Source organism: Pan troglodytes, chromosome 14 (assembly GCF_028858775.2).
Source record: "Pan troglodytes isolate AG18354 chromosome 14, NHGRI_mPanTro3-v2.0_pri, whole genome shotgun sequence".
Classification (NCBI taxonomy): domain Eukaryota; kingdom Metazoa; phylum Chordata; class Mammalia; order Primates; family Hominidae; genus Pan; species Pan troglodytes.
Genome location: NC_072412.2, coordinates 55,923,970 through 55,940,256, shown reverse-complemented (window position 1 = coordinate 55,940,256; position 16,287 = coordinate 55,923,970). Strand labels below are relative to the sequence as shown.

The window sequence follows — 16,287 nt, the reverse complement described above, 5'->3', positions numbered from 1 at the left end:
ATGCTATGGGAGGCAGCCTTCTCCCAGGGCTCCAGAGGAGAATACTGCACACATCCCCTCTAGCCTTGAACTCAGACTTCTCAGTATGTTCTGACATCATTCCCTTTTACAGCCAACTCCACTGGATGAGAGGGAGGGGCAAGACACACAGCCTTCTCTGAGATCCCGCCACCATCCTCTCCAATTCTCTACCCCATCTTCCTTACCCAGAGGGCTTTGTCACTTCTCTGTTCTGGAAATCTGTTCTATGAAAAAATGGAACATCCAGCCCCATATATTTTCAAGTAGGAGATAGGACCCTGCCTTCCACCAAGACTCATGTGATGGAGGAATCCCCAAAATAGGAAGGGCCTCAGAACTCTTGAGAGATGAAAACAGGCTAATATCCACAGCAAGGACCAAGACTTTATTATTATTATTATTATACTTAAAATTTTAGGGTACATGTGCACAACATGCAGGTTTGTTACATAGGTATACACATGCCACGTTGGTTTGCTGCACCCATTAACTTGTCATTTATATTAGGTATTTCTCCTAATGCTATCCTTCCCCCTGTCCCCCACCCCATGACAGGCCCCCATGTGTGATGTTTCCCACCCTGTGTCCAAGTGTTCTCATTGTTCAATTCCCACCTATGAATCAGAACACATCATTTGACCCAGCGATCCCATTACTGGGCATATACCCAAAGGATTACAAATCATGCTACTATAAAGACACATGCACACGTATGTTTACTGCAGCACTATTCACAATAGCAAAGACTTGGAACCAACCCAAATGTCCATCAATGATACACTGGATTAAGAAAATGTGGCACATATACACCATGGAATACTGTTATATGCACATTCCATATGGAATATGCAGCCATAAAAAAAGACTTTTAAAACTAAGAAGGAAGAATGTGACTTCTTTTGTCCCTGGCTTAATTCTCTCTGATTCCCTCTAATCTAGCTATCTAAATAAAAGAATGTCACAAGCTGAAAGGAAATGTGAAGAAAAAAACATATGAATTAATAGCTCATGATATCCTGACAAATTTTATACCCATAATTTCTTATAATTCCATCAATTGGTATTTCTATTCCCATCTTGTAGGTGAGACTGTCCAGTTTTAGAAGGATTCCCTGTGATCTTAGGCAACTTCTTTTTCTTTACACCTCTGTGTCCTCACCCATAAGTTAGGATATATCTACCCCATAGGGCTGTACTCATGACCAAAGCTCATAGCTCCAAGCAACAACAAGCAGAGCTCCAGGGATGACAGTGTAGTGTGGAATGGACACCACTAAACAGGGAGGGCCTCAGGCACACTGACTTCCACACTGGCTGCCACGAATCCTCCATGAACCATAAACACACGTCTTTACCTCTCTGAGCTTCCATGTCACCATCTGTAAAATAATAGTGTTAGACTAGACTATTGCCAAACTCCCTTCTATCTCTAAAATTCACTGTCCACAGGTTCACCCTGCAAGTTAGCTCCTAAACCCTGACAGAGTCCATGGGATGGGGCTGTGACCAGATGCTTGTTTCTCCTCACTGTCCCAGTTCCCAGAGGAGGCCTGGTCTCTCCCCTCAGCTCTGGAATAACAATTTGATCTGACCTGTCAAACTGTGAGCATCAGGTACTGGTGTATCCTACACTCACAGCAACCCTAGGATCATTTTCATTTCATCATCATGCTATCTTTCTATTTAAATGAAAGATAGCATGATCAGAACAGCATGTGGTAAACAACAAAGCCCACAGGAAAGAAATGCAAGGACCCCAGGGCAGAGGGACAATCTCTGATCAGAAGGTCTGTAAAGGGTGCAGAACCCAGAAGTTCATTATGAGTGGGTGCCACTTAAGATTGTTTTTATTTTTCAGGCATAGTTTTTGCTAACATCATAATGTCATGTTGAAGGAGTTAAGGATATTATAGCCATGAGTTCATGCTGAGATCTCAAAAGAGGAAAAAGGAGAAATGATACTGTCTTTGCTCTGTGGCACCTCACGATGGAAATAATAGATGATAGATGTGTTTGGAAGTAAGGGAGGATTGGTGGCTAGGTGAGGTAAACAAAAAGAAAGCCTTGCCAGGTGCAGATCTGCATTTGAAACACGGCTGCTTGGAGTGGACCATAGATGTCACCTAGGGACACATGCTGCTCCCATCTCTCTGATTTAATTTTCCCCTACATGGGGATTTCTAAAATGGAGCATTAGTGACTCCCTCCTTTGTATTCCCACAGCTCTTCGGCCATATCTTTATTGTACTGCTTCAAATGCTAACTAACCACGGTCCATCCCCCACACCAGACTCTGAGGGTCCCTAGTGCCTTGGCATCCAGCAGGTTCTAGGTCATGCTTATTTTACCAATAAAAGCAGCAATTAATTCCAGCATGGGAAGCAGGGGTTGGGTGAAGTTCCACAAAGGTTTTAGCCTATGAGCAGGACTGTTTTTAAGCAAGGATTTTTCCAGATGAAAAAGCAGAAAAGTTTTGCAAACAGTGAAAAACCAAGGAGAGAGGAGAAAAGGCTAGAACAAAGAAAGACCCATAATCCCAGGAGGAGACTGGGGCATGAAGTCAACTTTTGGGAGACATGGAAATTAGTAACTGAGGCAGAAAACAGAGGACAACAGAAGTTTGAGATGGCTGTAGGAGACCCAGGAGATGTCCCAAAGGGAGGCAGTAGCATAGGTATGGAAGTCAGGAATCTGGATGACCCCAGAAAAGTGCTGAGGGGGAAAGGGTGAGGGCCAAGGACATGGCTCTGAAGACAGGAACATTTCAGGGCCCAGAAAAGAACGCATGAAGGAGACTGTGTAGGAACAGAGGTAAGGCTGTGCTGGGAAAGTCATGAGGGAAAAGAGTTTCCCAGAGTCAAAAAACACAGGCAGCTGAGCTACCCTTTTAGATTTAGCCCAAACAGCACAAGGAGTGGACGTCATTTCAAATCCCAGAGCCAGCTCTGGTTCAGTGGCCTGGCCTGGGTCACCAGGGCCCACCTAGCCCCTGGCAGTTTTCGTGGAGACTGTGCAAATCCACTTTGGAACCAATGAATGGGTTTGTGTTCCAGGCTTATTGCAAAAGACTTGAAGTTCTGGTGTCTTACGGGGAAAAAAAGAAAAACTGGTAACTTTTTTAATGCATGATAAAGAAAATGTGTGAGAATGTTCCCTGAGGTGATGGGTGGTTATTTTCCCATCAGTAAACCTCTGTGAAACAATCCGGGACTGTCCTTCCTCAAGGAGCTGAGGCCGCTCACAGAGGCCACCATCTGGGCAAGCAGGTGTGGCTGAAAAGCACACTGACAGGCCCGCCACGAACGCACGTGCAGAAGCTGATGTTTCTTTAAACGCTGCAGCTGCTACTCATAGATCCTGACGCTGCTTGTGCCTGGCTATTAGAATCGTTGCAGAGTCGGGGGGGAAGGGGGATGTTTAATGCCTTAGCTCTGCGTAACCTATCCCAATTCTGTTTGCTACATAATGTGTATTTGTGTTTCACTAGAGTGCTTGAATCTAGCAAATGTGTTACAAGGCTGCAGAGACTGAGTTGGTCGGCTGCCGGGATCATTTCTCAGAAACTCACCTAGTGGTCTCACCTAAGGCTGGATTCTAAAATGTCTTAGGTCCATCCTGAATTCGGGCAGGAGAGCTCACAGATTCCCCTGTTTGCCAACTGGTGCCTGAAATTCCTAAATGCAAATCCTTTGGATTGGAGCATTGTCCTTGGGGACAAAGAAATGCCCTTGGGCTTCTAGCTAACAAACAAGAGAACATTCTAAAAACCACCCCACCAAAATCAGCTACATGAACAAAGGAAATACCATAAAATGAGAAAAATTGTCCATGCAATAACATAAAGTCTTAGAAATTACAGCACTCTCGATTCCAATACAACATTAAATAATCCCCCCGGATCTACGGCAGGCAGCCAGCCCCTATGCTTGTTCCGCTTTGGTGCCTCAGGCTCTGGAGTGTGTCTTTCCATCCTGCACTGCCCTAAGACTGTTCTGTTTCTGCAGGAAACTACAGGTATATTGACTTCCCTCTACCCATACATCTGTCTCTACCTGCTCCCAGCTGGTCCAGTTTGCTCGTGGTCCAGGAAACTGTTGTTTGTTGATCGAAGGCAAAAGAGTAAGCCTTTTCTCCCAGGACCCTGTTTCTCCCAGGTATCTGGGCCGCAGGGGCTCAAGAGCAGCTTCCATGAAATGAGGTCCCACAGCTGCAGCCACTTCTTCCAGCACCACCCCCTCTTCCAGGTTGCCAACTCAGCACCCTCCATGCGTCTTTTTCAGTCCTTTTTTGAGCCCCAGACAGCACCCTTTGTACCTTACCAAAGTGAGACTGTGCCCCACTGAGCAATTCCTGTGTCTTATCTGTTCTTAAAAATTGGGACTTCACAGACCTCTCTTCACATGGATAAGTAAAGGAGAATAAACCTGGGCATGTGGAAACATTCCCAAGCACAGAGATGAGAAGAAAGGCCAGAGGACTCTGAGGGACTCATTGCCTTCTAAAGCACACATTGCAAGCACAAAGAAGAAAACAATTGTAACACATTCTTCATGTTGCTAATAAAATACAAAAGCACATAATCTGTGAACAAAAGGAGAAGCCATGGTAAAAGCAGAACTATTCAAATGTCTATATATATTTGAGTAAGGATTTAACCAAAATAAGCATTTCTAAAAATAAACAATAAAACAGTACGAATAGATAAAATACTAGAAAAAACTATCCTGATTTTTTTTTTAAATCCAAGTCTGGATGTAGAGAGTTCTCACAATGATCCAGGCAGCAGTTTTGAAGTTTATACCTAGTTTGTTTTAGTAAATTTTCTAAATTCCAAAAACAAAGAAAAAATTCTAGAAGTATTCAAGCAAAAACCACCTGTTTTTGTTACCTGTTGTTTTAGCCCGGGTTTCTGTAAAGACAAAGCCTGAGGCAAAGGTTTAGGTGCTATTATTTTGGTGGGTGTAAAACAACCCCAGGGAAGCAGAAGTTGGGAGAAAGGAAGAGAGCAAGGAAGAGCAAATATCCAAGGTATCCTTAGTATCAAGCATAACAGATTTCTCAAAATTTCATGGGGCCTTTTGAGCCATGGCAATTCTGTCCTGAGAAGGAAGGGAAAACATTTTACCCACTACCTCCCCACCTCGTGTTGGCCAAAAATGTTCCCCTGGTGATGTAAACTTCCATGCATTTCTGGGTGCACATACGTCATGGTGAGCAAGTCTCAAGATATCCAGTGCCTCTGTATCATCAGGGAAGCCCAGGTCCGAAGGTGAGGGATGTGGGACTGACAAGGCAAGGCATGGTCAGCTATGTCCATATGAAGTCCACTGGAGGCCACAAAAAGCTGGTCGTCACAGCAGCACCTGGGGCAGGACAAATGCCAGGGGCCCCAGAGACTGGTTAGGCCTAGAGAATGGGAGGTGGCTGCTTTTCCTACAAAGGATCAAAAGTCAACTTTAGACTTATCCTCGGCAACTCTAATTTTAAATAAGCTTGGCAAAGCATGCCAACTTCATACAAGGCACTAGACACTAAAGCAATGGAGCAGCATTTCCGGAATTTAAGTGAAAAAAAGTATGACCCAAGAATTCATATATAGTCATTGATCTTCTTGTAGAAAGACAGCAGAAAGGCATCCTCAGATGCAGAGGCTCAGAAAATCTCCTAATATCTTTCTGAATAAAGTTCCTGCAGTACACAGTCCCTAGTACACAGAAATGAAATGCAATTAAGAACCCAAGAAGAGGCCAAGTGCATTGGCTTATGACTGTAATCTCAGCACTTTGGGAAGCCGAGGATGGTGGATCACTTGGGCCCAGAAGTTCGAGACCAGCCTGGGGAAAACGATGAAACCCAGTCTTTACAAAAAACATAAAAACTTGGCCAGGCATGGTTCCTGGGGAGGGTGAGGTGGGAGGATCACTTGAACCAAGGATGTCAAGGCTGCAGCAAGCTGTGATCGCACCACTGTGCTCCGGCCTGGACGACAGAGTGAGATCTTGTCCCAAAAAACAAAAACAAAATAAAACAAAAAAGAACTCAAGAAGAGAGAAGTTGTAACTAAAAAGGATTATCAGGAAGCATTAAAACCTGTTAAATTACAGATATATTAGGTTGGTGCAAAAGTAATCATGGTTTTTGCCATTAAAAGTAATAGCAAAAAAACGCAATTACTTTTGCACCAGCTTAATAGGTCTGAATAATCACTGCAAATCTTAACAGAAAAAAAGAAAAATATTTTATAAAGAGATACATATTGACCACTTTAAAAAATTAAATGTGGCATTTATAATCACACATTAAACTTTTAAAGTCCCACATAGCTCAGCATTCAAAATTTGGAGTCATAAATGCTTATTTTTATTCTTGATTTTTATATTTCAAAAAAGATGAGCTTTATGAGTTAGGGTTTTCTTTATTTAAGGTATATATTTGTAGATTGAAAATCAGGATGTTTACAGAGAGGTAAGTGCAAAGCAAGTAGTATATACAGCACAAATCAGAATAAAAGGGAAATATAGACACGAAAGTGTAAGTTAAGATGCCTGAAAGAAAAATTAATTTAAAGTGCTGGGAATAAATATAAATGAATCAAATGGCTGCACTAAAAAAGAAAAAGGCTTTCAGACTGAATAAATAACAATGAGCTATCTATAAGAGATTTGACACATTGTTTTTTAAGTTTGGCAAAAATATATCAGACAAATGTAATATACAATTCAAAACAAATTACATTAAACTTTAAAAAGCCAATTTTTAAAAATTGATAATGGTACCATTCATAATAAAAATTTTACAATTAACATCTTTTATACATCTAAGAATAAAGCACCAATAGAGAAACCTGACTCCAAGCTCAGAGACACCAGTACCAGCCAGACAGCACCTCACCATCACCCAGACACATTAATATCATTGATGGTCTTATTTTATAGGTAAGGAAACCAAGACTGAAGAAAGTTAAGTGATCTGCCCAGAGTCATCTAAATAATTACTGAAAAAGTTCAGAACCTCCTATCAGGTCCTCTGAGGGAAAATCCTATTCACTATACACCTAATTTTGTGTCATCCACCAACACCTTGTCTCCATCCCAATGGGTGTGGTGGTCATTAGGGCTTTTCACAAACATGGCATTTCTCTCCTTGCAGGCACACTGCCACCTTGCACACCCATTCGCTTGAGGTGTGTATGATTGTGCATCCATATGGGCTTCCTCACCATCTCTTTTCACACGGCCTTGGCAACCAACGATGTTCCAAATAATGACTGCAATAATAACCCAAAGCAAAGACCCCACCCATCCAGCCCCCATCATCTCAAGATGAACAAGTAGTGTGAGAGAAATCAATATTTATTGTTTTAAACCACTAAATTGGCAGTGGGGATGGGGTGGGGGGGTCTTCAATACTACAACATTATCTACATCTATTCTGACTGATTCATCATTAATAATTTTTTTCTCTAAGACAAGGCCAAGGACAAATGCATGCCAGCATTTCACGGGAAACATTTCACAGGCCAAAAGCCATTATTCAGTCATTTGTGGCTTTAGCCATTTAACCAGTTACTAATCCCCCTAATTGTACTATTGATAGACCAAAAGCCTATCAAGAGAGACTCTATCAAAGACTTACTGAAATCCAAAGATATGTCTATTGCATTTATTTATCAGATGAGCCATAATGCCAAAGAAGAGATGAAGTTAGTGCAGAATGACTTCTTTATCAGCAATCCACACAAATTCCTGGTGACCACTGCTTGCTTTCCTAAATGTTCACAGATCCTTTTCTTTAGAAATCTACCCTAGGAGGTAAGGAAAGGTAATATTTGATCTGAATCTTAAGAGACAAATACAATTTTCAAGAGCAGAAATTGAGGGGAAAGGATATTTCAGGTTGAATAACAGAATGAACAAAATTTAGGTGGAATAAAGTACATGGCTTTGAGTTAACCAACCCTTTGCATCCATTTTAGCCCATGATGCAAAGGTGGGCTAAATGGTGACAGTGACTTCATAATGTGTAAAGATTGTTAATGCACGCAAAGGGCTTTGGAAACAAAAAGTGAGCTGGACTGAGAAAATTGCATGTTTTAGCCTTTGGCATCTTGTAATAACTGATATATTACTTTATCTTTAAATGAACCTAGAAGAATTTTAAGTATATAATTACATATTAACCTAAGCACCCCCCACAAAATTGCTTCCTAAAGGAATAATAAATTTTCAGTGACAAAATTTAATTAAAAACTCACTCTTAAGATTATAGGCAGATAAATAAAAGACTTTTAAAAGTGTTACACTTGCTGGGCGCGGTGGCTCACACCTGTAATCCCAGCACTTTGGGAGGCCAAGGCAGGCGGATCACTTGAGGTCAGGAGTTTGAGACCAGCCTAGCCAACATGGTAAAACCCCATCTCTGCTAAAAATACCAAAAAATTAGCTGGGCGTGGTGGTGGGTGCCTGTAATCCCAGCTACTCCACAGGCTGAGGAAGGAGAATTGCTTGAACCTGGGAGGCAAGGATGCAGTGAGCGAAGGTCATTCCATTTGCACTCCAGCCCTCCAGCCTGGACAATAAGAGCGAAACTCCATCTCAAAAAAAAAAAGGTGTTACACTTGAGGAATGAATTCTTCTTGCTAAGCTTTTTTTCCTAAAGCGAATTTGTTTCCCATAGGCTCGGTGACTAAATTCAGAGACTTCATGACAAAAATAATAGAAAGTGTCTGCACAGTCATTATGGGCCCTCCCTGGCTAAGTAAGAGAAGGCATACCTCGCCTTTATGCTGTCATCCCAGAGGTCAAAGGTCTTCTGTCTAGTGCACAAAGCTGGAAATTTCCAAATAATCTAAGAAAACATTCAAACAGTTTCAGACAGTTTTTTCCATTATTTACAATGCCGCCCATGATAAGATGGAAATTTTCTGAGGGTGGCGTGATAAGCTTCATGTAAGCAAGACACAGCTAATGGCTTGAAGTGTGGAATTCCGGGGCTTCCTGAACAGGCTGTTTTAGTACAATCTTCCCTTGACAGGGTTAAGCTGCTTATAGATTCCTTAGATAACATTGCAAGGCAGACAGCAGAATAGAAACCCAACTCTAATGACTCAAGACAAAAATGACAGAAAATAGCAAACTAAATACCAAAGAGCAAGGAGCTTCTGAAAGGCGAGACATTTCTCTTTCTATATCCTTCCATTTTTCTGCCTCCACTAAAGATGAAAATGGCAACAAGCTATACTGTTTTTGGTAAATTACTGGCCACACAGTCGGGTGAGCATTGTTAGACTGAATGAGCCAAACCCTAGATTTTACCAAAATTGCCAATGGATTTGAACCACGGGTTTGAGCTTCCAACAGCTGTAGTTAGTTGGCTACATGGCCATCATATTCGAGCGTGTCTGCTCATGGTCACAAGACAGGAGGCCACAAGGATGGTGCCACTGAGCCACGCCTGGAAGGTGAGAGAGCTGTGTGCGAGCTCCATGCTTGCTGTCGGCTGCCCTTACTCAAACTGCCTCTCCTCTGGGCATCAGAAACCCCTCTACAAAGCTGGCCAAGAGGCAGGCAGGGGCTCATCCTGATATCTAGTCCTCACTAGCTCAAATTTTATAAAAACAGGAAACAAAAATCCTAGAAAAGTGCAAGTTCCTATTTTCACAAGATTTCTCAGGCTATTTTACAGTTTCGAAACACTAAGCTGGTGCCTAAAACTACAAGAACACAGAAGTGTTAAAACTGCCAGACACTTGAAAGATCATCTAGTTCAGAAAGTCCTTATACAAATAAGGAAGCAGAGGCCCAAAGAGGGGCGGTAACTAGTAAAGATCATGGTGCTGGTGGTGGAGCCAGGCTTCAGATTTCCAATCCAGATCTTTTTTTCTCTATGCTATGCTGTGTTCTTTGTGTTTTGTTTTGTTTTGTTTTGTTTTGTTTTGTTTTGTTTTGTTTTGTTGAGACAGAGTCTTACTCTGTCGCCCAGGCTGGTGTGCAATGGCATGATTTTGGCTCATTGCAACCTCCACCTCCTGGGTTCAAGAGATTCTGCTGCCTCAGCCTCCTGAGTAGCTGGGATTACAGGCGCCCCCCACTACACCCAGCTAATTTTTGTATTTTTGGTAGAGATGGGGTTTCACCATGTTGGCTAGGCTGGTCTCAATCTCCTGACCTCAGGTGATCCACCCACCTCAGCCTCCCAAAGTGCTGGGATTACAGGCATGAGCCTGGCCCTCCTTTGAGGATCAAGGGGAAGTGGAAAAATTCTACCATCTAAATATCTCCTGAATGTATTCCTCTCTAGCTCAAATGATACTACCTTCCACATTTTTTTTTTTTTTTGAGACAGTGTCTCACTTTCTCACCCAGGCTGGAATAAAGTGGCATGACCATAGCTCACAGCAGTCTCGACCTCTTAGGTTCAAGAGATCCTCTTGCCTCAACCTCCCAAGTAGCTGGAACTATAGGCACCCAACTAACTTTTTGTATTTTTTGTAGAGAAGGGGTCTCACTATGGTGCCCAGGCTGGTCTCAAACTCCTGGTGTCAAGCAATCTTCCTGCCTTGGCCTCCCAAAGTGCTGGGATTACAGATGTAAGCCGTCATGCCCAGCCCACACTTGTTAAATGCTGCTAAGTGTAACTTGCTTTTTTCCCTAATGGATTGCCAGGACTCAAATCTCATCTACTCCAATTCTCTTCTCCACTATTTTTAGTAAACTGAAGTAATGTACCTAAATTTCCCAATGTCAATATGGCCCACATCACTTTCCTACTTAAACCCCTGTAATGATTTCTCATTTTTTATTATGTAAAGTTAAGTTTCTCATCATGGCCTGAAAATTGCATGATCTGGCCATGCCTAACTAACACCTTCCCTACCATGTATGCTGAGCTCCTACTGCAGGCATTCCTTGCACATCATGGTTTTGGTTTCTTCCCTCGGTACCCTTTCATGTCATGGGTCCCTTATCTGGAAGATTCTTCTCCCTTTTGTTTGACTGGGTAATATTTATTCCTCTTTCAAAACATGGTTTAATGAATATTCATCCCAGTGACCAATGACTATTGAGATCTAACTATTAGGCAAACTTCTAGTAACCACACATCATGTCCCCAAGTGCCGTATTTATTAGGCACTGCACCAGGTTGCTGAAGTATCTTATGGGCACCATATTAAAAATTCATCTAGCTTTCAAACACATAGACAAAATATCTGATTAATAGGATAGGGACTTTCTGAGCATATAAAAGCTAGAAATCAAAAAGAAAAGACAAGTAGATCTAATTACATACAAATTAGAAACTTCTGTTAAATAACTCGGAAAACTTTGCATATGACAAATTATTGGCATCCTTAATAAATAAAAAGTTTTTATGAAACAAGTACTAAAAACCATAATAAAGAAACGAGCAAAGAACATAAACTGAGATTCATTAAAAAAGTACTAATTACTAATAGCTGTATAAAAAAGAATTTAATCAGTTACTCAGGAGGCTGAGGTAGGAGAATCGCTTGAATCTGGGCAGCAGAGGTTGCAGTAAGCCGAGATTGCGCCACTGCACTCCAGCCTGGTGACAGAGAGAGACTGTCTCAAAGAAAAAAAAAAAAAGAATTTAATTCCACTAGTAGACCAGAATAGAAATAAAAAGAAGATAATATTTTTCAACCATCTAATTAACAATAATCATATTCAGCAATGACAGGGTAACCAATAAAATAATCACTCTCGTACTTTGCTAATGGGAGCTAGATTCATATTACCTATTTGGAAAGCAATTTTGCAATACATATCACAAGCCTTAAAATTTCACTCCCTTTGACCCTGTTATTTTTCTTCTCAAAATCTAGCCTAAGAAAATTGTCATAAACAATCGACAAATGGGATCTAATTAAACTAAAGAGCTTCTGCACAGCAAAAGAAACTACCATCAGAGTGAACAGGCAACCTACAAAATGGGAGAAAATTTTCACAACCTACTCATCTGACAAAGGGCTAATATCCAGAATCTACAATGAACTCAAACAAATTTACAAGAAAAAAACAAAAACCCCATCAAAAAGTGGGCAAAGGACGTGAACAGACACTTCTCAAAAGAAGACATTTATGCAGCCAAAAGACACATGAAAAAATGCTCACCATCACTGGCCATCAGAGAAATGCAAATCAAAACCACAATGAGATACCATCTCACACCAGTTAGAATGGCAATCATTAAAAAGTCAGGAAACAACAGGTGCTGGAGAGGATGTGGAGAAATAGGAACACTTTTACACTGTTGGTGGGACTGTAAACTAGTTCAACCTTTGTGGAAGTCAGTGTGGCGATTCCTCAGGGATCTAGAACTAGAAATACCATTTGACCCAGCCATCCCATTACTGGGTATATACCCAAAGGATTATAAATCATGCTGCTATAAAGACACATGCACACGTATGTTTATTGCAGCACTATTCACAATAGCAAAGACTTGGAACCAACCCAAATGTCCAACAATGATAGACTGGATTAAGAAAATGTGGCACATATACACCATGGAATACTATGCAGCCATAAAAAATGATGAGTTCATGTCCTTTGTAGGGACATGAATGAAATTGGAAATCATCATTCTCAGTAAACTATCACAAGAACAAAAAACCAAACACCGCATATTCTCACTCATAGGTGGGAATTGAACAATGAGAACACAGGGACACAGGAAGGGGAACATCACACTCTGGGGACTGTTGTGGGGTCGGGGGAGGGGGGAGGGATAGCTTTAGGAGATATACCTAATGCTAAATGACGAGTTAATGGGTGCAGCACACCAGCATGGCACATGTATACATATGTAACTAACCTGCACATTGTGCACGTGTACCCTAAAACTTAAAGTATAATAATAATAAAATAAAATAAAAAAAGAATCGAAAAAAATAAAATAAAATGTTTCAAAATAAAAAATAGAAAAAAAAAGAAAATTGTCATAAACTACAGAAACTTGCACTTCACAGCATTATTTATAGTAGCAAATGGGACACATTACTAGTGTTCAATAAAGGAATAATTACATAAATTCTGATAGAAATATAGAGTATAATGAAGTAAAAAAATTTCCTTTAAAGATTATTTTATGACAAGAGAAATGGTCGTGATTCAATGAAAATGCAAACTCATCTTTGCAATATGATCCAAATTATATTTTTAAATCTATGTATGTCTAGAAAAAAAGACTAGAGATAGGTATGTAGATAGACATTAACATTAATTATTTCCGGGTAAGTTTAATTTTTTTGTAGTTGTATGATATTCCAAATTCTCTACAATCACTTTACATTGCTTATGTAATCACACACCCATATATATGTGTATCCATATATATACACATGTAACATATACACAGATATATATATACTTATATGTATGTGTGCTTCCATGTATGTGTGTGTGTATATATATCTGTTTAAAAATCAATGCAATCCAGCAACCCATCTACAATCTATATGATTAATTACTAGAATATTCTTTTTAAGACCTAATAAAAGTATCTAAAGCTGATAGCCACAAAAAAATGGGCTATAGCAACCCCAACACTGATGAAGGCATCACACAAAAACAGTCTTCCCTAACAACCTCAACGCTCATAACACCATAAACCATAAACATTGGTTACAACTTTGCAGTGTTTTTGTGTAGTTCCCCACTAGACTGTGAGTTCCATAAGAGCAAGGATTATGGACGTGCTGATCACTAGAGTTTGCTCCAGGGCAATAGAATGCGTGGACACATATAAAGTGCTCAATATTTTTTTAAATTAACTATAAACGGAGAAAGATATTAAGGAAATCTAAAGTCGTGGGGGCCTCTAAAAGAATGCAACAATTGACAATAAAGCTCTTATTATCTCATAGCCTACTTCCCCACTCCCCATAGTCAGCACCCAGAAGGAAAGCTGGAATCTAACTTTTCTCTTTTCCTCAAAGCCATTCTTACTTAAAGTTCTTTTCACTGAGACTAAATCCTTTAAATATTTTATCTAACTAAAGCCTCCAACACTCAGACATAAATTAACAATCGGCTAATTGCAGCCAGAAGTGTCTGAACCCATAAAGAAGCTCTTATTCTCTGGAATGAAGCCCCAGTTAACAAAAATGAGAGGTCAGGGAACGTCTTCATAAGCTCCGGACTTTCTTAACACCCCTTCAGCTGTGTTTCTGTCATACAGTAAGTCCTGTTCTGATCTTAAATAACAGAGAGAGAGACAGACAGATAGACAGTGTATTCATTTATTTTCACACTGCTATAAAGACATACCCAAGACTGGGTAATTCATAAAGAAAAGAGATTTAATTGACTCACAGTTCCACATGGCTGAGGAGGCCTCGGGAAACTTCCAATCATGGCGGAAGCGGGAGCAGGCACATCTTACATGATGCTGGTGAGAGAGAGTAAACAAGAGCAGGGAAAACTGCCTTACAAAACCATCAGATCTCGTGAGAACTCACTCTCTATCACGAGAACACCATGGGGTTAACTGTCCCCATGATCCAATCACCTCCCTCCCTTGACACGCGGGGATTACAGGTCCCTCCCTTGACACACGGGTATTAAAATTTGAGATGAGATTTGGATGGGGATACAGAGCCAGACCATATCGAACAGATACTGCCAGGGACTCAAATAGACTCCACAGTGCTTAGTAGTGATCCTCCCATCCCCAACCTACCCCTACCTCAACTCTGGGCGAGGACAGCCACAGTCTCAGTAAGAGCAGTCACCGATGGCTAAAAGAGTATCGCGGACTGAACCAAATACTAGAAATAAGAAAGGAGAATGCTATGGGAAGCTTACCTGGGTTTCTCAGTTCAGTAACTGATTCAGGACAAGCGAACAATTAGGCCAAGAGGATAGTAAAGAAAAATGCCGTTGTTCTACTGTCTCCATGCCTTGTGAAGAAAGAATGGATTGGTAATTTTTTTTAGCTAGTAAAACATTTTGTTTATTTATAAGGATGTTGAGAATAAATTCTACCACAAAGGGGGATAAATAATGATTTTCCAAAGCATTAAATTATAACTAATTTCCCCTGAGCATCCAAAGTGTGTGATTTATTGCTACTGTCTGGAATTTACATATAAGAAAAGTGAACTATCTAATTTGTTATGAATCCCATCTTGTTCTCAATTTTCAAAACACACAAAAAAACACCACAAAACATTCACCATTGCACAATAGTCTTTGCAATTAAAATGGAGTGCTGACTTTACCATCAAACAAATCTGGTTTTCAATCTGGCTTAGGCGCTAAGTGGTGATGTGACCTTGGTCAGGTCTCTATCCTCTCTCAAATAGAGAATGATGGCAGCCACCTCAAAGGGGTTTTACTGGGATTAATCGAGGTTGCCTCCTGTGGTTCCTGATACAGCAGCCACTCAATAAATGGTCCCTATCCAGATCTGAGCAGAAGTAAAGCCATGTAACCCAATATTTATCAATAAAAACACCTTAAGTGCATATAGACCTTGCATTTAGACCGTTCCCTTTCGTTGAATGTGAATTGCACTGTATCTTCTTGTTTGCACCAACCTCTTCTCATTTTACTTCACATTATGCCTGAGAAGTAGCAAAAGCTGTTATTATTAATCCCCATTTTGAAGTTGAGAAATTAAGGCTCAGACAAGTTCAATGGATTGTAAGCCATCACCACCATAGCTAGAAAGAAGCAGAAATGAAATGCAAATCCAGGAGTTCTGGGTATTCCAAGTACTTTACTCTTTCTATGCCTCCAGGTAGCATAGTTTCTAGACAAATAAATCTGAGATGCCCACCGGACCAACACAGTCAACTAAACAACTAACTTAGGAAAAGTTTCTCAAAACAAGTAATAGAGGCATAAAGGACTATGTCCAATAGATCATCTGGAAAGAGATACCCCTGCAACCTATAGTAAATGAAATATATATTGGAAAGCCAATCAGCTTGGCAAACAGCAGCTGGTGGACTGAAAGCAAAATAATGACTCAAATCATAGAATAGTATATTGAACTTCCAATAGAGGAATTACTTTAATTATAACCAAAAAAGATTTTGCAAACAGACATGTGCCAAAAAAAAAGGGGGGGACAAAGATTCTCCAATGCTCTTAGGCTAGGCTATAAAATAACATTTTATGATGAAATAACATTTTTCTGATTAAACACCCTTGATACAGCAACTCTCTCAGTGAAGCAAGACAAGGACAGGTGTACAATTACTTCTCAGCAATTCCAAAATCCAAAATGCTTTGGAAA

At 40.5% G+C, this 16,287-nt stretch overlaps 1 long non-coding RNA gene across 3 annotated transcripts in view; it reads right to left on the bottom strand.

Annotated features, from left to right (window-relative positions):
* The window catches only part of LOC104001837 (uncharacterized), a 262,940-nt gene extending 248,435 nt beyond the window's left edge, over positions 1-14,505 (bottom strand). For 2 of the 3 annotated variants that reach the window (XR_008538815.2, XR_001708725.3), the window contains exon 1: positions 14,358-14,505. This is a non-coding gene — a long non-coding RNA (uncharacterized LOC104001837). The remainder of the gene's footprint in view (positions 1-14,357) is intronic. The other variant, XR_008538816.2, reaches the window with a different exon arrangement.
* Positions 14,506-16,287: the final 1,782 nt, after the last annotated feature.